Genomic DNA, 26378 nt, shown 5'->3' on the forward strand with positions numbered 1-26378 from the left:
CCAGATATTGATTCTTTGATTTAAAGAAAGACAAACTCCTTCCCACCCTCTCTCTCTACCTCCTTTCTGTCTTGTCTCTCCCCTGTTCTGAGATCAGTAGCTAAGTTTATCCAAAAACAATTAGTAAGGCAAAGTCCTGCTCTTGGAGACAAAAATTTTTATCTTGGAAAACAGAAAACAACAAAGAAGATTCATAGCAAACAAGGTTTTTATGCTAATAAGAAAGTAAAAAGTATACATACTTACCTTATATATATTATATATAACCATAGATGTATATTATATATTAAAACATATATGTATATTATATATAATATATGGACATAATTTTCATATATGTGTATATAGATATGTACATATATATATAAAAAATAATTGTTTACATGCTCCAGGGAAACATCAGTTTCCTTGGAAGATGAGAACAAAACAGTAAGGTTTTTCTTGAATTAGAAGTATAATTCCAGTTCTGAATGGCTTAGTTTGCTGATCGTAACTTACACTGATAAATGACAATATTGTGGTGGCACCCCAAAAATTAATGTTTTCTTTTTAAATTAAGTATGCTTATGTAGACCTGAATCCTTTTTCTAAATAAAAGCCAATATTAAAATATCTGTGTCTGGATCTCTTGGATCTAAGCAATTGATAGAAGATTTTCCATTCTATAAGTTTCACAGCAAGGCAGTAAAACATGACAAAAGATATCAAATATTCCAACATATCGCAGAGTAGCTTCCTGGGGCTGTAGATTAATAAGAGATAACCTAATACAGCCAGAAGTGATATATTACGGTACATTTCCATGATAGACAAGAAAAAACATATATGATGTAAACTGTCTGTTTTACTGCCACAGATCAAGATCAATTTGCTAATGTTTAACTGGTTTCTTTCAATAGATTTATTACATAATAAAAATTTGAAGTAGACTGCAACCAAAATTTTCTATTGTTATGTTATAAATGTTAATAAAAACAATGGTTTATTCATGATAATTTCTTCAAGTGAACACTTATTAAAGGACTATAAAAGGCAATAGAAAGACAAGTAGAACCGATAAAGAAGACTGTTATCTGTTATATCCATGGTGGTGCAGAAAATAAAAGTAAAAACCCTCAAAGGACTAAACAAAATGGAAGTTCATATGCTGCACAAATAAACTAAAGCCCATAACAATCCTTCCATTCACTTTATTTGGAGTTTTATTCTTTTTTAATTTTTCAGAATCTATTTGAGTTGAAAAAGCTTTGGAGTGCTTTTGGTTCAGTCTTTCCCTGGTGCACAGATGTTAAAGGCCAGAAGAGTTTCATCTATTAGCTTCTGAATGAAAGCACCTATACCAGTCTAGAAGCATCTATTTCCAAAAGCAAATCAATGAATGATTTTGGAGCATTTTTAAATACGGCAGCAGAGTTCTGCCCTTGAAACATGTATGTTTGATATGGATAGTGATTTTTCCCCTGTTATATAACAAGTGTAACAAGCCCAACTAAATCGTCTTCTTTTTTAATGTTGGATAAGACTTCCAGTGTTATCGGAGTAAGATGAATATCAGGAACATTTGTGCGAATCTAGCTTACGTTCTTAGTCTCATGGGATATTACTAGTGTTTACTCCATACAGCATATCAGAGCCAGTAGTTCTTTTGCCCCATCTTGATTAGCTTTTTGACTTTTTCTGATAAATTTATTTTCCTCTTGTACGTTATCTTCTGTGAGATTAATACATGTGAAATTCTAGAAATGATGCATCTTCAGACATGACATCAATGAAATCACTTTTATTGTCGCAGCATATGGTATTCAGCTGTTAGATTAATAGCAAGATATAAAACATAAATGTTGAGGTGAAGCCTAGGTGTTGATCCTGTTACAAGACTTCATTACAACAATTATTTTATTGGACACTGTGATTGACATTGGTGGGATTGTCAGATTGAATACATGGTGCCACAAGGAAATTACAGACTTGAAAGCATTATTGCCTTTCTGCTCTCTGGTTGGTTTAGGGAACAAATTAATGAGATGCTTGAGCTACCAGAAAGAAATCAGAGATGTTTTGGCAGCTGAAAAGCTAATAATAAGATAATGGAATATTATTAAGTTTTCTAATATGCAACATGCTAATGGGAAAAGCGAGGCTGGAAAATTTTTGTTTTATAAAACCCAGTAAAAGGAATGTAGATGGACAAATTAAGACACCTTTTCAGAGTTGTGCAGAGTAGCATATTCTGTGCTTTTGATATATGTACATGTAAACTAGCTCCTAATAAATTTTTGATGCAACATAGGTTCAGATCTAAATTCTTAACTATTTAAAGATGGAATCTGCAGGCTGCAGAACTCCTACATATCTGAAAAGAGTTCACAAGGCAAGAACGTCTTCATTTTTACTGAATCTTTAATCAATTACTACATCTAATGATTTCATTAAAAATAATGATTCAAAGTTTTTCCAAATTACAGATGCTACTGTGGTGAAATACATCATCATTCCTTCTCTTTGTGTCTTCTACCTGTGTTTCCTTCTTCTTAGCTTTGACATCTTTGTCAACAAAACAGACATATTTTCATAGAGAGATAACTATAAGGCTGAGGGGTACTCCTGTATAAGACATAAAACATCAAGCTTGCAGCCTAATTTTACTGTAGCAGTCAACATACATACTAATGACACTGGCTTATACGTGTTGAGCAGCCATATTTACTTAGACAGAAATCCCAGAGATGTAAGTGTACCTTTCCAGAAGACTGCTGCAGAATTTATGATAACTAACACAGACTGGATTAGTACAGCTGTACTTTATGACTGTGGGCTCTGATTAGATATTCACCCTCATTGTATTACCATTGCCTAGGACCTGATTACAATACAGTTTCATACAGATTAAATAATTTTCAGTTATACCTTGGTAGTTGTAAATCACTACAGACTTGCAATTTCCAATACAAATAGATGTTTGCAGTTTAATTGGCGAAATTCGGTGACTTTCAAGCAACCAGTGCACAGTACTGCTAGGATTATACAAAGAGTGACAAAGGCGGGAAGCAACATACTCTAAGTATAGTCCTAGAATTGAAGACTAAGGCAAACTTTCCTAGATAGCATCCTTTCTGGCTATTCTGAGAGTATTTTGTGTCTTATTGAAAAGGGATCCTACAAAAGCTGACAAATTTGGCCACATAATGGAAATGACAGAACAAAGAAGGGAAACACTGGTTGCATCCCTTTGTAGGTTAACAATATTTTTGAACTGTAGCTTTGAACTTTACTTTTTTTAAAAAAAAAAAACTTGGCTTACCAGCTTGCCACTTTCACTATCAGATTGTCATCTTTCGTGAATGCAAAATGCTAAAATGGATGATTTTTTAGACATCTGTGTCAATATATTCTTGGTTACCAGCATATCTACTGCTTTAGCACAAAAACTGACAATTGAGGCATAGGATACTCAAGGCTTAGAAGTGCTATTATGCTAGCATTGTTAGTTGAAGATTCTGAGTGCCAGTTTTGAACTCGTCATATTGCCTTGAATAACTTTTAGCAAAAATGCTTGTATTATTTACTTTTTATTTATGTCACTGTTTTCATTTCACTGTTGTTTAGATGCAACAACTGGGACTGCTTCTTGTACCCAAAAACTGTTTAAAAAAACCCACAAAACTGTGTATGGTATATTGCCTACCACGTCTGCAAAACAATTCTTAAAATCAGTGTTTATTCTTCAATTTCTTATATCCAAATAGTACTTTAAAATGTTTATGTCTCATAGTGCAAAACATAATAACATCTGTTCGATTTATACTGCTGACCTTCTGATTGTAAGAAAAAAGTTCTACCTGCTAGCCTATAAACAAGGCTCATAAAACCTGATTGTACATTTTACTGAGGAAGAAGCTTTAGAGTGCACAAAGGCTTATTAGGTTTTTGTCACACTCATCTGACATTACTCATAAAACAACTGTACAGATGGCTTTTGGGTGACATTTGGAGGTTAGGACAGTTTGAGAAATAAAGGGAAGATATTTTTTCCTCATGAAACCACACATCTTGTGATTAACTAGTCTGTAGGCAGGCATCCGTGCATCTAATTATTGTGCATACTTCCTATTTAAATCATCCTTTTTGTCCTGACAATTTTCCTCTCAACAAATTCTTTCCTTGTAGCTTCAGTTCAGCCTGATTAGCTTCAGAACCTCTGTTAAAGAGAAAAAAAAAAAAAAAAAAGACTGTCCATTTCCTTTGCCAAAAGTTCAGACAATGTCTACATATATCTTTACTGCATAATAATGCCTTCTGTATGCTGCGAACTTCTGGAAAAGGAATACTGAAGTCTTAGATGAATATTGCTAAGACATCACTGGTAAAGGGAACATACTAATCAGTGTCACAAGACTTCTTGTCCTGTGAATGAATTAAGTATATCATAACATATCCTGAATATTCGTATAGAGCAGTAAGAAGTGTTAAGACAAATTGCCCAATGTCTGCTTTTGAATGAACAGGACACAAAAATCAGTAAAGAATTTATTTCATTCCAATCTCCCACAGCTTTTCACCATAGTCCGAGGCATACATCACAGCAGGTATACAATTGGTTCAAGCTACATTTCCTCACCACCAGTGAGAAACCTGAAGTTGAATTGTCAGACAAGGCACTATAATCTGCAAAGAATATGAGGCCTGGGAGGAAGCCCCAGCTGTCTCCAGAAGAAATTACAGGGGATGGCAGCTACTCTGAGGCAGCTAAAAAACATAGTGCAAGGTAAAACTGAAAGAAAACACATTCTTGTCATATAATCTTTGTTTGTTTGTTTGTTTGTTTTTTTCTGTTAGTGAACAGAGAGAACTCTAGCTATAGGTTACAGCTGGAAAGATAGACAGACGGTAGCTGACACATTTTAGACACACATGAGCATGCGTGTCATAACCATTTAGTGTAATTTGGTATATTTAAGAACTGTGCCAGATGTCTAATTTGTATGGCTAAGACATTCCCCTTGGGAAGAAGAAAAATAATCCTGGAGCTTCTTAAATTATTCCAAAATTGCCTGTAACAACACTGCTTTTTCTGCCCATCTAGGGCAGAAATAACTTCTTTTTAAAGTCAAATACCTTTCTAGTCTTGGACACGCTTTCTTAAGATACTCCTTCTTGCTGATCTGATTTTTCCCCAGTAACTTTTGTTAGCTCTTTTTTTTCCTTCTTGGACATCAACCTGTGTATGACATGTCCTTTCAATGTTTCCTTTGAGGCCCCAAACATATAAGGAAAAACTTAATTGTTTATACCTAAGTCTACTTGAAGTTAAAGTCATATAACTCTCTTAATTTCAATATAGCTATTCAGACGTATACCAAAGGTGAAAGATAAATCACATGAAAATCATCAAACCTTTTATTCTTTCTCATTCTTTGTATAAACCCTATCTTCTTCTGTGATTTAAACTCATATAGAAGGATGAAGAGGTTACTGATATCTGGAATGCACAACCAAATCATGTTGCATTTTACATTTCTACCATTTTGATTACTGTCAGTTCCTTCTAGCTCACTATCTTGACCTGCATTCTCGCCAAGACCTCCTAGAACACAGAAGCCACAGGTATTGAAATAATATTTTTGGAAGATCCAAACAATGTACATCCCATTCTAAGGCCTCTATTTCTCCAACATACAAATTCAACATATTCATTTGTCTTTACCTTCAAGTTCTTTTTTCATAAGTTCTTAGTCTTGTCTCATCCCTTTCCTGCTTTTTTAAGAGTGCATGCTTCTGAATCCCTCTTATTCACAAATTAAACCTGTTTGCCTTAACTGTACATAGATGATAAACATAATTATTTCCTTGTAATATGATATTTTTCTTTATGCTTCCAAAGTAAAAAAGAAAATGTGTACACCTACATTAATATTCCAGTAGTGAAAATGAAGTGGTAATTCATTTTTAATAGATCCCAAGGATTTTGGTTTTTGAAATTAAGAGGACCCCCTACCCACAGAAATGCTGGTTCAAGATCTCTTTAAGTCATTTCAGCATGTTTATTTGTTATAAAGCAGTAATTCACTCAGGTAAATTACACTCCAGATTTCACTTGTCATGAATATTAAAAGAGTAAAGCAGCACCATACTGCAGAAAACAATTCCATACTGATGTCACATTGGACTAAATCAAAGGAATTACTCCAGGGTAAAACTAGAATGAGAACCAGCCCACTAAAACTAAGGCCCTGTTTTGAATTAATTTGCATTTAGCTTGAACTGATGCATTGAATGTAAAAACAAATATAAATACTTTTTTTTAAATACTAACATATAAAAGATCTGTGTCCCAATTCAGGGATCAAATTTGTAAACTGACAGTGCTTAGATCAATATTTCAAATTTAAATGCATTGAGAGATTCTTTCACAAATTATGGTCTTAGATATTAGAAAGTGAACTAGCAGGGAAACTCTAGGCTACTTTTATCCACTATTGGAGCAAGTATTAAAGAGCTCAGCTAAATCATTTCACTTTGAATACTGTTCTTAATGTCTAACGAGCTTTTGCAAGGTAGCATATTTATATGTCTATCACACCCAGGTGCCAGCTTCCTGAGCAAACTGCCTATACATTTCAGGGTGACTTTTTAAATGAATTTTGTTAACTAATTTTTTGTGACTGAGGTTGATGAGTTGAGTATCTTTTGCAGCTTTAGTTCCTGAGTGGAATGGAAGAACGCTTTGCATTTACCTTAAGCACTTTATAACTTTGCAAAGTATTACAGTGACCATCATTTCTGCAAAAACACCTGAATGAATTGTACTTACTATGTTTGCACATTCTAGAGAACATTGAAAATATATGAATTTCCAGCTGACTGGATTTCAAACAAATGGCACACGAGCCACATTCTTTTTACTTAAGACTGAGCTTATGTTATCTGTTCATAGCAAGAACAGTATATAAATTCCATAGACTGTAAAATAATTGAGCCATTCATTTTTATTCAGTTTTGTAAACTAACCTCTGAATTGATGTTTTCAACTGAATCTCTCTTGTTATGTAAAAACCACACTTCACTTAATTAAGGCAAAAGTTCCCCCAATGTTTTCCTATAGCTATAAAGGCAAGACCAGACAAATAGTGAGAGAAAAGTGCAGGCAGTGGTCTAATCACTCCACTGCAAGAATTAGTGTTTCATTTGCAAGTGTCCAGAGAAGAGTGTGACTCGGTTATGATCCAAAGGTTGAATTACTATAGCTGAAGGGTCCTGAGTTCATGCAAACAATCCTAGCATTTCAGACTGTGCAAAGAGATACTTTTAGGATTTGAATCTACAGGAGCTTAATTCACTCTAAGATTGCTTTATACCAGTTCTCTCCCTCATGCTTGTAATGGCACTCACAGGGTTCATTGAACAGATTTGGACCAAAACTAACATATATCCTTTTTTCCAGAGTTAGTTTCCAGTTGAATCAATTTCCTGAACTACCTTCATTGAAGAAACACTGTCCCCCCCAACTTGCTACCTACCAACTTGCAACCTACAATAAAATATTTTTATCTCTTTAAAATAATATAGCCTTCAAGCTGTCAGTAGATGAAGTTCACAAACTTGTTATAATTCTTGTTCTGTCTTTCTTTTCTCACCTAATGGTAGAGTCAGTGGTTGAGTCATTCAGAATAAAGTACAATTTCATAGGAACGAGACAGGCAATTTCTGCCTGTTTAATCTTCGGAATATCTTCTCAGGTTGGTTTATTTCAGAGCATGACTCTTCCTCCTGCCTTAGAATTAATAGCTTCTTACTCCATGATTAGACTGACTGAAATAAATGCTGTGAGTGGGTATATATCATGTGCCACTGCATGTGTTTAGTATGCATTGGAAGTCTTTATCAAAAGTGGCATATGTTTGACAAGTACTAAGAAAGATACCCAAATTCAGGCTTGTAACTTGATGTTGTTTAACAGAAACTTCATAATGCTGTGGACTGCCAAATATATTTCAATGGCTTTGGGGATTATTACAATATATCATGCATAGAATCTCCATAATAATATCTTTATGTCATAATATATCATGTCAAAACCACCAATGCAGTATTTTCAGGATATAATAATGACCCATCAAAGTGCATAGAGGTTTTATCATATTTTGCTATGTCTGTTACTGACTAAAACAGTGTTACTGGGACGTACTTTCAAATATTTTAGGGAAACCAATTGATTTTTTCTAGATAATTATTAAAAGGAAATAAAAAGGGATTAAAGCCTGTCACAACAATTAATGCAGCCTGCATAGGAAAACACTGAATATAGGCTAGGACTTTATAGAATACCCTATCCAATCCCTAAATTGTCAAAAGTATTATTTCTGTTCTGTATTCATAAATTCTCTCATAGTATGAATAATAAACCTGTATACATAAGCATTCTAGTAGGGACATGGTGGTATTGATCGATATATTCATCTTCAGTACTGGGCAAATTGATTCATGCTGTAATAAAGAGCAATAGTATTAGTAAAAACATGGACAAATCTGATAAAGAGGAATTATTACTATATATACGGGGGTGGGGGGTGGGGGGTGGAGGGAGGGGGAGTCCTTACACATCTATAAGGGTTATTTGGAGGAACTAATAAGCATATGACTAAAATTTTGGTTAACACAACATACTTGGGTTTTCAAAAATGCTGATAAATGGCCCTGAATTTTCCTGATTAAAAACAGTTTTACTGTCTGACCACTAAAACACAGAACAGGAGACTCATTCAGTTTGGAAGTACAAAATTACAGGAAAGAATCAAAGGAAAATATTCACACTCTACATAGTATCGTTACTATGGCTTGCTACAATGACGAGTACCTTCAAAACATATGCAAGGCAATATAAATCCAAACTCCAAATTTTGAATGTATGTACTTCTTTACAAGTAGTCTAAAAGCACAATTTTGTGAAGGGGATGTTATTTTTCGTGAGGTAATTCCATAGATTACACTATGTATCTTTTCTATCCGAAGTACTTAAAATTGCGACTGCAGCATTTAATTTGAATTGCTTTTATATAATTCAAATAGTAAGATAAATGTATAATCACTTATTTATATATTACTGTATGTTTGTTTATATTAAATTTCATTTCATATGTTAGGGAACAGCACATCTGGTCAGCTTCAGAACATCTGGAAGAATCGATAAATGTAGTCACACTAGACAGGATGCTCTCGGGTGACTCATTTTGTTTGGTGTTTTGTATTCATTCTGGCTATTGCAAATCTTCCATATGTTTTTTAGTTACACACAATTGTAAGACATTAGACTATAATAATGATTATGCTATCAAAGAAAAAAACTCCTTTCTTCTAAGCAAAAAATTCCCCAAGGAAATCATATTGGCCCAACAATTAAACTATGTAATGTTCTATACTGATCTATGCAATTTAAATATTAGACACCTAGAAATAGTTAGATACAGATATATGATATTAGAATGTAGTTTGCTATGCATGCATGTATTTCAAAAGGAACTATTGAAATAACATGAAAACAGGAAATTCTTTAAAACTTTGTAGTTTTACCATCTCTTTCTGACAATGTAGTGACATTTTAGACTACTTACAGTCTCTATTGGGAGAAATAAGACAAAAGGTTCTTCCAGTCAGTTCAGAGTAGGGGAAGTTTGGAATATGGAAATGTGTGTGTACCTCCTCTCTCATGCAACTATGTAGGCAGAGAGAGGAGGAAAGCTGAGCAACATGTTGAGATTGACCTGTAGTTGCCCATTAAAAATTAACATATTTTTTAATATGGAAAAATTAGTGCAAAGAAGAAACTTGTGATTAGATCACAGATAGGCAGTGCATGGAACACTTACAAAAGCAAAAGAAAAAGAACCTGAAAATTTGCTGAAGAAATTGAATGATGAATTAACTTCAGACAAATGTTGACAAAAATTGTTAAAAAGTGGTTTCACTTAAAGAAGAATATTAAATATAAAAACAACACAGAATTTAGGATTTGACTTCTCTAAAAGCTTTTCTATCTTTTAGCATATTTCAGCTCATTTGACACTTGCTGCTCAAAAAAATTATCCAGGAACAAAATAGCAGAAAGTATTTCAAAGCAGGTTTGATGTTCACTGGAACAACTATTTGGTCAAAAAGCACTTACCAGCTGTGCCTGCAGAGAGTCCAAGACGATTGGGTCCACATATATTGATGTCACTGTAAAACAGTCACTTATTTCTGTTCATGAGCAATATGATATACCTAACACTTAGTAGCAATATATATAAATGCAACACTGTATAACACAACCACTGCTTCTTTATGTGTAACAAAATATAAACATAAATTTCTGTATTAATTGTGTATTTAATCTTTACCCCAAAATGCCATTTACTTGGGTGATCAAGCAGTTTCAGTGCTCTCATTCATTTAGAGAAATTAAGAGAAAACCTTAATAATTGCCTAAGAGTTTACACATTTTATCATCATTAAGAACACTTGCTACAACAAAGAACCCTTATGGTTCTAACTAGCTCCCATGGGGAGGATCAAAGCCAGTTTAAACAGGGCAGATTGTACAAAAGGAGACAGACGAAGAGTCCTGGGGGGCTCATGGCTGACTAGGAGAATACAAGTTGTTTTATATCAGATAGGAAGAAAACCTACCTAAAAGTGCAAGTACATTTTTTTGGGCCTACGCCAGCTGTTCCCTAAGTCATGTGAAAGCCACATAGCTACAGTCAAGGTATTGCTGGATTAAAGGTTAAAATTCTTCTCAGAGGCAAGATATGTTAGCTCAGGATCAGTACCATGCTGATATGGCCACATGGACATGTCCCAGAAAAATCAGCATGGGCAGAACAAGCTCACATTTGTCATTCATGCACAACTCAAAGAGGTCCCACACTTACTTGCAGTGAAATGAGTTTATGAGAGATTAAATGTGCACATACGGAAGGTTTTAAAAATCCTTTCCACAGCCTGTCCCGATCCAATGTCAGGGGAGGTTTTGATATGATCTGAAGAGCAAGATTAAGACAAAAGTGAGGTCAAATGCTGTACACCCAAAACAGTTTTTATTATTAAAAGTGAAGAGGGGTAGCAACAGGACAGAATGGAAGGAGAAGACAGAAATAAAGCAAGCATCCAGAATAAAGTTGCATCACCATGGATCCAGCGGCGTCCTGTTGGTCCTTAGTCTTCAGTTCTTCAGTGGTGGGTGCACATGGATCTGGCTTTGACGGTGGGTGCACACACAGCAAAGTTTTCTGTTGCCTTTTAAGTTCATCATATTAGCAATGCATGCATGGTGTCTGGCGTACACAATAGAGTCACAAATGGCTACACAATGAAGCCGGTGATAAACATTTAGTTTCACTCAGTCCGTGTCTCCCCCTTTGAGGCTTCTCTAAAGAGTTTGACAATGCAACTGCAAGGGAGTGGGGGGTGCATCCTTCGATACACTCCTGCTTCCTTGGGTGACATTCCTTAGACTAATCCAAAGGCTGCAACTTGTCCTTGAGGTTTGCACAGACACAAGCAAGCTTTGAGACAGTCATTTGACATTTCAGTCTCTCACACATACCCCGTCACAAACTGAAATGCCTCATTCAAGCTGCTAAATGAAAGCACTGATGGACAGCCTCTCAGGTCCCTGAAAGCAAAGCACTGATGCAGAGAAAGCTGCGGGGCTGTACATGGTTGATATACATAGAGAAGCACACTTGGGGCTGCTCTGGGAATAGCAGACTGACAGGATATTCCCCGAAGGTGTGTAACGGTGAGATGGATCTCCCTGGAGACTGCTGTCTCAGAAATTGTAAAGGATACAGCAGTGCAGCTGTCAGGTAACTGTGGCAATGGCTTTCTAGGCAGGAGGCGTCCCTTGGAACACAGCTCCTGCAATTTATTTTTGTCAGCCAAATTGCACTAGAGTGTTGAGCTGCTGGAGTCTGTCCCAGGCTGAACAAATATGAATGAAAGGTATGAGCACTGCAGCCACAAAAGATTTTAAAATAATATAACACCGCAGTTTCTTATGTCCTGCTGTTTCAAGGGAAACATCCCAATAAGTCAAGCTAAACACAGTTCTTTATGCATGCACAAAGCTAAATCTTGAGACAGGGATCCATAAAAAACAGATTGTTAATGGACAAGATACTTAAACCTGTTAGTATGAAAAGTCAAATCAAAAGACAAGGCCCAAGTCTCCCCTTGCCTAGAAGAGAAATCCCTTACCGTGATTTGGAAGGGGACATTAATCTCTACTTGTGGTTGTCTGAAAAAAAAACAACTCCTGGAGTCTGGTACTTAAGATAACTTTAAGTCACCCTCTCCTTGTAAACTGCTGCAGTAAGAGGAGATTGTCTTATTATGGCTAATACTTGCTTTCCCATGCAAGTCATCTCTACTGGCCTGCTAGGACTGAGGATGACACAGAGGACCTACACCCACAGTTCTTCCAGCTGAGAACTCTGATCATAGGACAGTCTCACACAGTGTTCTCTTGCTTGTTGTTATTGAAACTATCTCACTATACAGACAATATTAAATATACTTTAAGCCAGATAGAAGTGAAAACAAGGAAGAGACATGTATCAGGGTGGGTGAAGTCCATACTCCAGTCCCAACTTCAAAATTTCATGCCAAGTGAAATAGGCTCACTAGAAAAAATGTAAAGATCTAACCTAAAAATGCCTTATGTGTTGGATTTTCTCCAAGAAGATTTAAGTTCTTTTAGGCAGAGTGAAGAATTAAAATTGGACCTCATGTGTTCAAGGTGAAAAGTTTTAGCTTTCAGCTTTCAAATCTAGCTTTAGCTGAAAAAGTGTCTGCTTAGACAAGGTGATTCATTTTACTTACCCTTCTAGTGCTTTCTGTCAGACCCAGAAAGGCTATGAGGAATTTGAAAAGTACATTTAGGGGGAACAGAAACTTGGAAGCCAGAACTGGTGAAAGTTTGAGTAAGTTAAATTTAAACTCCAGTTTGAACAAGTTAAATCTAAACTTTCGTGGTAGTATACATATGATCACATGCAAGGTTTCAGCATAGCTGATGCATTGTTTCAGGAAGACTTAATATGAAGAGAGCTTCTGTTTTAACAGAGTATTCAGTATAAGCCAGAGAGGGGCTTCCTTTTTTTTTTTTTTTTTTTTCTTGAACTATGGCTTGAAAAAATCAGAGGACAAGATTTTGGTCAAAGGTTATCAAGAGCTCCACAGAGGTTTGCTAGAGGTTTTTGGTTTATAAAGTCCAGATCTTTGGTATTTTAAATAATTTAGAAGCTGTTCTAAAGAGACATCAGAGAAAACATAAGATAGTAACATTGTCAGATGCAGGAAATTGTAAAATAAGACACTAAACAAATACTTTATATGTATAATGTCAGAACAAATTAAGGGAATGAATGCGTCTGCTGGAATGTTTTACGTAAATCAAAGGTCAGCTCCATACAGTTAAAAATATCCAGGGCCCAGACTTGTGATTCTGTTTGCTGTACTTGTTTATTAATATTTTGTATTGCTTATTGCTCTTCACAGTGTTTGTTTCACCTTGTAGAAGCATTATTATTTTTCTTATGTAATCTTGGGAGAGTTCTAGCTATCAGCCATGACTCAATAGAGGGGATTATTTAGGGCTAAAATTTTTAGTCTGACTTCTCTTCCACATGATACTTCACACCATTAAATATTCCTGCTTCATCAGCTGTTTGCATGTAGAAACATCCATGTGCACTCAAATATATTCCATGTATTTCTCCCATTACTAATTCTGTCACAGAAAATATTCAACCTAGAGGGCTGTCTCAAAACATTTGGGAAGAGCTACAAGCAAGAATTATAAGTAACCAGCAAAATTTACCACAGCAAAAGATTCATGTCTTATATTAGGCAATGTTTAAAAGTTTTGACTATATAACTAAACCAGTAATAATGTCCTAGTAGGGGTACAGTTTACACAGGCAAAATAAATTCAGTAGTCCAATCACACAATTAAGCTCTTTTTTTTTTTTTTTTAAAAAAAAAAAAAGAGACTGTAATATAGCACAAAGTTTGTCATTATTCTCAGTATACAAACTTCATGAATTATGAAATAAACAACAACTGTCTCTCACCAGCACTTCTTCTCAAAGGAAACAGAAGACATTGCTAGCAAGATTTAGCCTGGAGCCACTCAAAGCACAGTTTTGCTCCTAGCTTTCCTTTGCTCCCAAGACAGGAAAGCAATTTGCTGCAGCTAAATGTAACAACCCTTCTGCTCTCTCCCAATATTCTACCAGCGAATCTCCCTTCTCTCAGACCTGATCTTGGTGAGTAGGTAGGGGATAGCTACTCCTTCTCACAAGTTAAGGTCCTAACTTCACGTTCTAATTTAAGTAATAAGGGAATAAAAGATTTACCACAGAGCAATTCAAAACTTAAATGAAACTTTAAATTACCACTCCTTCATTCAAAACTTCTTTGCATTCCTGATAAAAGAAGGTGAAGTGAAGAAAGCGCCCACACCTGCTAGGCGGGAATGCTTCCTCTTGTTAAAGCAAAGCTGAACCCCTGCAAAGGAAAGGAGTCGTAGTCCTGCTGTGGTCTCCTGTAGATGACTAACACAAGGCAGGGTCTTAATATTAAGGGGCAATTCTTCCTCCACAGAGTGATTACAAAGAGGCTGTGAGGCTATGCAGGGCAGAAATCAGGAGGTCTAAAGCCCAGCTGGAAATTACTCTGGCTTCAGCAATCAAGGACAACAAAAAATGTTTCTATAATTACATCAGTAGCAAAAGAAAGACCAGAGAGAGTATCCATCTCCTTCTAGATGCAGGAGGAAACATGGTAACAAGTGTTGAGGAGAAGGCTGAAGTCCTTAATGCCTTCTTTGCCTCAGTCTTTAATAACAAGACTAGTTGTATTGAGGGAATGCAGGCTCCTCAGCCAGAGGACACAGACTGGGAGAATGACCCCCCAGCAATCCAGGAGGAGACAGTCAGTGACCTACTGCATCACATAGACATACACAAGTCTATGGGACCGGATGGGAACGAGGGTGCTGAGGGAGCTGGCTGGGGTGCTCGCCAAGGCTCTTTCCATCATTTACCAGCAGTCCTGGCTGACCGGGGAGGTCCTGACAGATTGGAAATTGGCCAATGTGACGCCCATCTATAAGAAGGGTTGGAAGGATGATCCAGGAAATTACAAGCCTGTCAGCTTGACTTTGGTGCCCGGGAAGCTGATGGAGCAGCTCACCCTGAGTACCATCACACAACACATGTGGGACAACCAGATGATCAGGCCCAGTCAGCATGGGTTTATGAAAGGCAAGTCCTGCTTGACAAACCTGATCTCCTTCTACGACAGGGTGACCTGCTTATTGGATGAGGGAAAGGCTGGGGATGTAGTTTACCTTGACTTCAGTAAAGCCTTTGACACTGTTTCCCACATCATTCTCCTGGCAAAACTGGCTGCTCAAAGCTTGGATGGGCACACGCTTCGCTGGGTAAAAAACTGGCTGGATGGCTGGGCCCAAAGAGTTGTGGTGAACGGAGTTAAATCCAGTTGGCAGCCGGTCACGAGTGGTGTCCCCCAGGGATCAGTTTTGGGGCCACTCCTGTTTAACATCTTTATTGATGATCTAGATGAGGGGATTGAGTGCACCCTCAGTAAGTTTGCTGACGACACCAAGTTGGTGGGAGTGTTGATCTGCTTGAGTGTAGGGAGGCTCTGCAGAGGGATCTGGACAGGCTGGAGCGATGGGCTAAGGCAAACTTCATGAGCTTCAATAAGGCCAAATGCCGGGTGCTGCACTTCAGCCACAAGTACCCCCGGCAGTGCTACAGGCTTGGGGAGGAGTGGCTGGAGAGCTGCCAGTCAGAGAGGGACCTGGGGGTGTTGATTGACAGCCGGCTGAACATGAGCCTGCAGTGTGCCCAGGTGGCCAAGAAGGCCAATGACATCCTGGCTTGTATCAGAAATAGCATGGCCAGCAGGGACAGGGAAGTGATCTTGCCCCTGTACTTGGCACTGGTGAGGCTGCACCTCCATTACTGTGTTCAGTTTTGGGCCCCTCACTACAAAAAGGACATTGAATTACTCGAGTGTGTCCAGAGAAGGGCAACGAAGCTGGTGAAGGGTCTGGAGCACATGTCGTACGAGGAGTGGCTGAGGGAACTGGGGTTGTTTAGTCTGGAGAAGAGGAGGCTGAGGGGAGACCTCATCGCCCTCTACAGCTGTCTGAAAGGAGGTTCCGGAGAGATGGGGATGAGTCTCTTTAACCAAGTAATGAGCCATAAGACAAGAGGTAATGGCCTCAAGTTGTGCCAGGGAAGGTTTAGACTGGATATTAGGAAGCATTTCTTTACAGGATGGGTTGTTAGGCATTGGAATGGGCTGCCCAGGGAGGTGGTTGGAGTCCCCATCCCTGGAGGTGTTTAAGAGTCGGGTTGACATAGCGCTTAGGGATATGGCGTAGTTGGGAACTGTCAGTGCTAGGTTAACGGTTGGACTGGATGATCTTCAAGATCCTTTCCAACCTAGATGATTCTGTGATTCTGTGATTCCCTGAAGTTCAACATCAGACTTTGACTCCATGAGTACTTTGACGTTTAGTGCACGTTTACCAAGCCACTAGCCTTATTGAACTCATTGAGGTTACTTAACACACTTAAAATTCAGCACGTGAATTGCTAGGATTATTAACTAATACTTTGTTTAAGGCAGAGTTTCCCTAGAGAGACACATATACTCTAAGGAAATCCAAATGACATGTGATGCTGAAAAGCACTTGATTTCTTGACTTTACACACTGTTTTTACATTGCAATAAATTTTGAGCATTTTCTTGTTTACATTAAATTATGGCCAAACTAAGGACTGTTTACAAAATTGACACTAGGGCAAGTTTTTTTGCAGTATGAGATTTGAAATAACAAATCTGGAACTTGCTGCCAGAGCTCTTAGGGCACCACCAGCCCTGACTGCCCCTGCTCAGCCCCACCTGTGACTCCCCACACCCTGTCCTCAGTCCAGGACCCCATGTTAGCCCTCTAGGACCATCAGTCCCTGCCCCAGTGATTCTGTCCTGCTCCTGACTGGGGTGGTAGGATGGGACAGGCTACCAGGCCCTTCCCCACCACCTGCTCAGGGACCCTCCAGTGCTCCTGGACCTCCAGGCAGTCACAGGCCCACATGTTGCCCTGATACCACCATCTCAATCAAAATGTTGGTAATTTAATAATATCAAAACTAAAACCTTCCAGGAAGTCTTTGTGATCCTCTACTGCTGCCTCCTCAGATCAGATATGGTCAGTGCATCTGCACATGGCTCAAGCACATGGAAAAGTGGGGCAATTGGCAAATAATGTATTTTAATTACAAAGAAGCCACTTCATGTAGTAATTATACTGTTACACAGTTACACAGACAAAACTGCACATCCTTCCTCCTGGTTGTAGAGCTATCTTCAGTTTCCATTGGTCTCAGTGCTAGAATCAAGAAATTTCTACAGAAGACAACCTTTGACTCATCCTTAAAAGTAAACAAGGCACTTTTACAAATGGGTAAAGTTCCAGGACTTTTAGACAGTCCATAACTGAGACATATATTGCAGAGGATCACGTTTCAACACTGGCATCAACTGTTTGGAAGGATTTGTTCTGCTCACTTCAATCAAGATATAGGTCCATATATTAAAACCAAATAAGGAAATCCATCTGTTCTCTCACATATTACCAGGAGGCACCCTGGAGTGCCAAGACATGCCCAGAGCCCCGAAGCTCCAACCTTCCCCTCTCCCACCACCCTACAGCTGCTCAGGTGAGCCATGGCCCTTATCTGAGGTTTGCAGATGGCCCCTTTAGGTGTCAGTCTGGCCCTGTGAAGAGTAATTGCAAGAGCTGGAGGAGTACAGCACAGTAATTACAGTAAGAAATAAAGGAGCAAGAGTTTAATAATTCATGAGATATACTTTAATTGCCAGATTTTAATTATATCTTTATCAGTTCTTTATTTAAGCTTCCAGTGTAGCAGGGCGAGAGAGTAAGCTAACATTTTCTGCTGTGGTCTGCTATGGAGAAACTTTTGCAAAATGCAATTCCTGTGTTGACTGTCAAAATTACTTTAATTTTCTGATTAGTACTTTAAAAATATTATATAGGTGTATATTTACTTAAAGAGTTAAAATGCTAATCTCTGAGATTTTTACAAAACAAATTTCTTATAATAGTACTGATTACATTTCTATCTAACATTATAATGAATATAATGAAAAAAGGAACGATGTATTTAAAGGTGAACTACAAGGTTATTCTTCTAAACAAATCAGTAGGCTTTGTATAAATTCCTGAATAATTAATTCACACTAATGTTGTCTGTGAAATCAATCATTTTTGTATATTTTGAAGCAAGATTTTCATACATTAGTTTTTCAATTACTATTAGTAACTGTTGGATCCTACAGTCAGGATTCACCTTCTGCACCAACCCAGACTAGACCTCACAGATGACATACAGAATCCTCCACACACCCTGTGTTTACATTTTCCAACCAACACAAACCACTGTAATGATGTAAGATTTATGGCAATTAATGATGAATTTTTATAAAACTTTAAAATTCAGATTTATAATTTAATTTATGGAAAAAATGGTCCCATTGTTCAATGGTCCAGCATCACATTCTTTTCCAAATCACCTGTATTAACATTGCCTCAAGTGTATTGCTACGATCATACTATTTAAATAACTCAGTCTTAAACTAAGTTGTTAAAGAAAGCAATATGTTTTAAGTAGGACTAAAACCTTGCAACAGTAAAGATTGTGGGGGCCTGGGACAGATGTCTTGGGGAGGCGCTGAACTTCACTGGAGACCTTTTTCAGGATGTTATCCAAACTTCTGTCAAGAATGACATGTGTATTCTTAATCCTGCCTTAAGGCAGGAGATTGGACTGGATAATATCCTGAATTCCCTTCCAGCCATATTTTTTTTGTTGATTCTATGTTATTACTGTTGTGACTGGAAATTTATTGTTTGAGATTCCTTTGTTCCAGTTTCGCCAGTTTAAACTTATTCAGATCTGAAATAAGGGGATGAAATTTTCTTCTCCAAGCCAGTCCAACTTGCTCAAGGTTGGTTCAATATTTTGAATTTTTATTTATTCCTCTGTCAACAACCTCAGCAGAAACAAATTTCTTACAGGGGACACACAAATCTTGGGGAATTCAGAAGTTTAGTAAGAAATTTTTCCATGTTTCTTGCAGCTTTTTCTGGTCCTTTCACCTGTCTCTTATTTCCTCTTTCCTTTCTCAGTTCTAAAAAACACATAACTAGGCACCTCCAGGGATAACACTTGTCTTTTGTAGAGGTAAAACTTATTTCACTGTTTCCGAGACTAGCTTGCACACTTCATTTGTCTGTGCTTAGTGCTGCTATCTCTAGGTCCTATGTGGATTCTTTAAGGATATATCATGACTTGAACAGTGAGGAATAAGAATCCAAGAAGTGTTTTGGGTTTGTGGGGGTTTTTTTCCCAAAGAAGTAACAGGGGTAAATTAAAAGAAAAGGAATACAAAAGAAAAGGGAATGAAGCATTTCAAACATGGAACAAACTAACCAGTTGTACAGCACCAGACACTGAAACAGGCTATTGAAAAGGTCAAAATAGGTAGAGCTGGAATATAATATAAAAGCCAGAGTTCCTTGATGGGAATCTGACAGGTTTCTCACTTGACAAGATGGAGTCCTTGAAGGGTTCAAGGCCTACCTGTTTCCTAGCTGCCACAGCAATGAGGGCCAGCACTCAATCCCTCCAGTCAGAAGACAATTCAGACAGCACTAACCAAAGCAACAAAATCTTCCTACATACACAGTCCTGTTTATTACCCCAAATTTCCTAAATATTCTCTAATTACAGAGGGCCTGTCTAGTCTTTATTAAAGTGTTTTATGGAATTATGCTTGATGTTGCATGACTAGCTGGTTTTTTTTGACATTTATCCTCATGATCTATCTTCTAAATGCTGTCCAAAACAGCAGTTCCAGTCTCCATTTTTAAAGGCATAGCAGAACTGTACATAAGTCCAGCCATACTTAGAGGAGCTTTCATCTGTTTAAAAGTGTGTTCCTGAATAAAGGTCTAAGTTTCTTTTACAGGTCTACTCATTCGAATTAAACAGTCATTTCAGTACATTTTTCTAAAACCCAGTATTTTCTGAACCAGCTGCAACTGGACAGCTACACACATGAAGTAACTAAGAAGATGATGACCAGTGACTTATGAAAAAGAACAGCAACTTTCATACACATACAAATTTGAAAAAAGATATTACAAAAAAGACTTTGATCACTTTTTACGGACCATTTTTTGATTTCTGAACAGAGGTCATTCTGCTCTTGAATGTAATTCACACACTGAGAACAGAACAGATCTGGTCGCCTGAATATTATTTGTGTCATGTGGCAGTCATAGCTGTGCTGACTGCTCCACATCCCCACGTAGCTAGAGGCTATGCCCACCCCAGCATTTAAGATGTGGATATGTAGCATTTTTCCCAGGCTGTATACTTGCTGACAGCCTAACTGGCTATTGTTCCTGACTCTTTAGAAAAGAAGTTTTGGGTTGGTCCCCTGCCTTTTTGTCCTCTTGCAGTTGTCTGCTCCCTGTTTCTGTCAGCTAAGCAGTCCAGCTGTGAGCTTTTGCAATACTAATCACTACCCACACATTACCCAAAAAACAACATCCCTGTTCCCACCCATTCCCTGAAATAACAGGCTAAGGAAAAACATTGCAGACAACCAGGCAATTTTTTTTTTTCTTTTTTTGCAAGAATAGGCTTTCTTGTGAGGTTTCCATCATTATGTGGTTTTGGCTGGCTCAGAGAGACCATGCAAAGAGAAGTGCCTCTCTCGCAATTTTAGGTCCAATTCAAAAGACAGCTAAAATACAAGAAGAAAACAAAAGAGTGTAACTGTTTTTTTCCCAGACTCAAATGCAAGTTTAAAAGGTTGAACTATAACTTTATTAAAATTGCTTTTAATTCTGTGAATCATAAACTGCAGACAGGACAGTTAAAAGAAGGTGACAGAGGATTGTTAATATATACAATTAAAGAAAGGTGACAGGGAATTGTTAATACATAGTTTAAAATAATTACTGGTATTTGTGTCTGAACACTTTATTCCAATTGAACAGGACATTTATTTTTATATATGTACACATGTATGACATATATTATTATAATTTATTATTATTATTTGTGTTTTACCATTAAACCCAGCAAGACTTGTCCAGTCAGTCTGACGTTAACCCTTCATCTCAGTCCTGTGCAGATCTGTGCCTTGGCCTCTCTCCTAATCTGTGATATCTAGCAACCGTGGTCAAAGGACATCTGTTCAAAATCTCCCTTACAGACAGTCCTGCATCCAGGCCCTCACACATCATGAGAGCGGACATACACCCATCAGTATATCCCATTTGCTCATGGGGAATATCAGAAGTTGACAAGTCCCTTTAACGATTTACAGGCAGATCATACCTTTTATAAAGTGAATTAATTTTGACACTGACTTTGGTAACCAGATAACTTGCTGAGATAACAAGATCTCCAGGAATTTTATGATTAAAGTCAATTGTTAGAGTTAGCTGCTGAGGTATGTAACATAGGAAACTCATTTTATCTGTTATACTGAAGTTGCACAATAGTGATAAGCTCCAACTTTGAGTTCTCATTTATCATCATTGAAGAATATTATAATTGTTCTGACCTTGCACTGGGACCCAGTGTTCTCAGTGGTTTTGGTACTATTCAAGCAAGAGACAGGAAAAATTCTTCCCACTCAAACTTTACAATAATTCGGTGTTCTACAACATTTAGAGGACAGTAAACAACAAAACCCAGGAAAAGCATGCCCTCATGTTTCATGGACAACTATTTTAATTTTTGAGTAATTACTTGGAAAAAAAAGTTTTTGTATACATGTTCCTGTGAAACAAAAGTTTCACAGTAGTAAACAGGTAAATGAGTGTATAATGGCTTTGTTCTATATATTACTGGTTTAAGAATTAAAATAATGTTTTCAAAGTGACTTCTAAACTCAGTGGTCAAGAAAACATTACCTTAGTTGTAATGATTAAAACCAGCTTCTAATTGATAATGTTCACCATTTTTTACTTTGTTCAGTAATAAATTGAGACCTAATTAAACCTGTTTTAATTAATAAAAATTTTTCATCTGTATATATACACCGTATGCAGGACTGTTTGTATAGTATTTAAAGATCAGGACTTTTGAAAAAAGAAAAAAATAATTAGTGTTCTGACTACAACATCTATAGTTACCAAATCATAAAAAAATCTTGCATCTAAATGAAAAGTTACCCCCAGACCATATGGAAAAATGGAGTTCATATGAGTTAAGGAACCACACTGTTTCAATCTAAATAGAATTAAATTTTAGTTTATAACCTAAACAGATATATTTTCTCAGCATTTGGAATAGTGCTGCCAATTCTCAAAATTAGTCTTTTAAGAGACTTTATAATTTTAAGGCTCACAGAAACATGTGACAAAACTTATTTCTACATATTATTTTCCATTTCCAGGTTTCACAGGCAAGGAGAAAAGTGTGAAAATGTAACACAGGTATGGTAAGGATGGAAGGCAGGAGCAAAAAAGGACAACCTGAATGGATTTGTTTTAAAAGCAGTAGCAAGTACGTTTGTAATTTCCATGATGATGCCATATTCCTATAAAATGGCACCATTTCACTTTTTCAGTATCATGGGAGTTTAACTTTGCTGATTATGTTCAGATGTTATAGAACAATTCAAACCCTTTCTAATAAAATATCATATTTAAATCATCAGTGAAAAGCCTTTGGAAATAAAGTGATAATCTAGTAAGCCTCTTGTTAATTTATAGTTCAGTTCTCTAACGTTTGTTTAATATTGATATATTCACACTTTCCACTTTACTATTCCTTTATAGAACAGCATGCACTATTTCCTGATAAGTGGTTCAAGTCTTGACTGAAATACTGCAGATGGCACTGCAGAGCACATGAACAATTTTTTTTTTTTTTTCCAAACTGAAATCACTCCTTTATTGTTCACATTACTGCAGAGTAGGTATAGGCATAAATAAAAACCCTTCCTGAAATTTCAGGTTCTTTGAAAGAATCATTTCTGAATGTGGCTAATTAGATCGAATCATGTGAAATGTACTATGAAACACAACTGATTAAAAGCTTTGTAAAATCAAAGATTCTCTTCTCTCTTTCATCGCAGCTGTGGGTCACTGTGCCTTTCCTAGCTATACAGCCCTACCTATTCCACATTTCCACATTTCTTATCATTATTCAGCATTAACAATGTTTATAATGAAGATTTTTTTTTTTTTTTGATAAAATGATACCAGTTTTTGGGCTTCAGACCAGCAGGGATTACTGTGAGTCTGTGAGTGACTATGTCCAGATTAAAGGGAAAAAGACTCAGTCTATACAGTCATTTCCCAATAACAGACCAGGCAATTCCATTGTGAGTTGGATACTTTTTAAACATACTAGTTTCTGAATGTATAATATACAGGAAAATGCAGTTCCAGAATAGCTATGGATGCTTTTGTTTCTTTGAAATGTTAGATGTGCATAGTACATCAGATCTTCCTGAAAATCTTGGCTAAGGTCGAAGGAGAGGCATCAAACTCATCTAGTCAACAGACTGAGTCAGGACCAGGATTTCATCAGTGGTTGTTTAAACTAAACTATTTTAACTTCACACTCAAGTGGCCAAGGACCACATACACATACTCCTTCTATAAATACAAGGTTGTAACTTGTCCCTTTTTTAAAATCTCCAATGTACTGTTTGGACATCTTACCAGTGTGAGAAGGGTTGGCTGGACTTAGGGGTACTTTCCTGAAGTCATATGCCTTTTTCTCAGCAAGTCTCAAGTGCTAATAATACAGGCAAAACAACTATGAGTCTCAGGACTGAGATGATGTATTAAAAAACATATCCATCTTATAATGTGATATCCAATAAAAGACAGTGGTAGTATTTTAGACCTTTAAAAGACTACAACAAAGTAATGTATAAGATGTTATACCTTCTACAGAATACAGCACTGAGTCCAGTTTTGAAAAATGCTGTCCAATTAATATGTCTTAAGCATGGACATCATTCAAAACCCAGCAACAGAGTGCCTCACAGTATTGAGATCCAGCCTCATGTTAATTAAATAAGCTTAATTTACTTAGCTTTTCAAAGAGAAATTACAAGGTAGACTTGATCACATTTTCTGAATACACACAGGGAGAGAAGATTTCTGATGATAGGTTTTTTTGGTCTCTGAGACAAATAATAATGAACTACAACAACAAAAGAAGCAAGAACTAAGTAAATTAAAAGCAGTAAGCTAATAACATTTGAAAAAGAAACCTGACTAGGATATGGCAGGTATTTAGGAAACTAACCACTGAAACAGCCCACTGATGGAGGAGTTGATAATCTATAACCTTAAATTTTTAAGATCAGATATTTTTTAAGAGAAATGTTCTCACTCAAACGCAATGTTCCAAATTTGATGCACAAATTTTCAAATAAAATACCATACCTTGTGTTATGAAGACCAGCTAGATGATCATAAAGGTCCTCTCATGTCATAAAAAATATCTTTTCTAGTGCTGATAATAAACCTGTAAGGGTTTTTTTTTATTAAAAAAATAAGAAAGAAATAACTTTGAGTTCAAGACACCATGAGAATATAGATTCTATATGAAACTATGACAGAATATTAGCTATAATTTATAGTTGAACAGTAATTTATATTTTCTGCTTCCCATAATCTTCTGAATGCAACATTTCACAGGTTTTACTGGAAGAAAGATTCTAGATGGAGCCAATGAGAAAGGAAACAAAAACAGCTTTGTGATAGGAAATCAACATGTTAAAGACATTTCGGCACAACCCTTTTATGGAGAGCCAAGAGGAAAAAAATCCATCTTCAAAATATTAAGCTTCTCCTGCCACTTACAATGTCCTATTTAGTTAACTTTTTGCTATTCAGCTGTATTCAGTGTAAGGTACTAGTCCATCAGAGAGACTAGTCAAGATTTTGGACAGTTTCCTAGTTGCTATGGACAGATTCCTAGTCACTATAGTGTATCATGCCTCCTACTATATAATCAAACAACTCTGGCTGCTCAGCTGGCATTCTGAGAAAGTTATAAAGCAGTTTTGAGAGATAAGGACATTTGTGGTTTGCACAGATGGCATGATCAGAGCATCCTTGTTATATCAGCCTTTCCTGCAATTATTGTACCATGACCTCAGCACTGTGAACTAGAGAACCACTATTTTATGTTTAAGTTCCAGGATGAAAGTAGTGCCAAAATTTTACATAACTTTCATATTCTCCCCCAAACCATATGCAAAATCACAAACTGTTTTGTCCCCAAGAAGTTTTAATTTCATAAGTCAGCTGATTTCTGGTCTCATACCTATTTGACTTCATGTATTAAAAAAAGGTATTGGAAAATAATTTTTTAACAACTGTGAGAATATGAGAGAAGTACTGTGCTCCAGCACAGTCCAAAACACTATTAAATGCTGTGCGATATTTGCAGCTTTTTAGAATAGTTCCTCATTTCATTCCTCTTATTCAGATTCTAAAGGTCTTTTCCAAAAAGACCAGGGGAAACAAATATCCTTTTCCAAATGAGAAGATAAATAGTCACAAGCAGTGATTCATCTTCAGTGAGCCTACATGTGAAAATACTTATTCAAAAGGAAATGATAATCAAGTCAAAGTATATAGTTTGACAAACTTTACTAGGGTACTTCTCTGGAATTATCTTTTTCTGACAATTTAATGGCAAAAATAACATAATCACATAAAGTGTGATGGTAGCAGCATCTGTGTTACATGTGATTCAACAGCATGACTAGAGGGAGAAAAAGAAAGCTCAGTTTTTAATGAGTCTCATTACAGGACTATTTTCAAAATTACTATGACAATCCATGAAAAATACAGTGTGGATAAAAATATTGTTTTTCTTGGATTACACATGTTTATTGCCTTTCTTTAGTCCAAAGTATTAATATGCTAGAGGGAAAGGGTGCATCCAGATGGACCTTGACAGGCTTGAGAAGTGGGCCCATATGAGCTTCATGAAGTTCAACAAGGCCAAGTGGAGCTGGGGTAATCCCCAATATCAATACAGACTAGGGAATGAATGGATTAAAGCAGCCCTGCAGAGTAGGATTTGGGGATAGTGGTGGATGAAAAATTGGATATGAGCCAGCATTGAGCGCTTGTAGCCCAGAAAGCAAATCGTAACCTGGGCTGCATAAAAAGAGGCATGGCCAACAGGTCTAGGGAGGTGATTCTGCCCCTCTAC

Source organism: Strix aluco, chromosome 1 (assembly GCF_031877795.1).
Source record: "Strix aluco isolate bStrAlu1 chromosome 1, bStrAlu1.hap1, whole genome shotgun sequence".
In the NCBI taxonomy this organism is placed as follows: Eukaryota; Metazoa; Chordata; class Aves; order Strigiformes; family Strigidae; genus Strix; species Strix aluco.